Below are 286 nucleotides of genomic sequence, written 5' to 3'. Positions count from 1 at the left end.
AGGCATTAATACACAGTTAATGCCCTTTATATATAATTATATATATATTGATAGAAAGGACAACAAAAGAAAGAAAGAGACCTCGATATTATGCAAATAGAGGAATTTATCTGTAAAAATATGACACTTATTCGGTAACCATGATAAAACACCAAGTTTCGGATGCCGGGGTGAGAACCCACGCCAACATCTCTTCAGTTATCCGGCCATTGAAAATTCCTATGGTTGACTGGGTCATTTTTCACAGGAATTTTGTGTGTGTGTCTGTGTTTGTTCCCCCCCCCCC

The sequence above is a fragment of the Octopus bimaculoides genome, chromosome 30, assembly GCF_001194135.2.
Source record: "Octopus bimaculoides isolate UCB-OBI-ISO-001 chromosome 30, ASM119413v2, whole genome shotgun sequence".
Lineage (NCBI taxonomy): Eukaryota > Metazoa > Mollusca > Cephalopoda > Octopoda > Octopodidae > Octopus > Octopus bimaculoides.
This window is presented reverse-complemented; position numbering follows the sequence as displayed.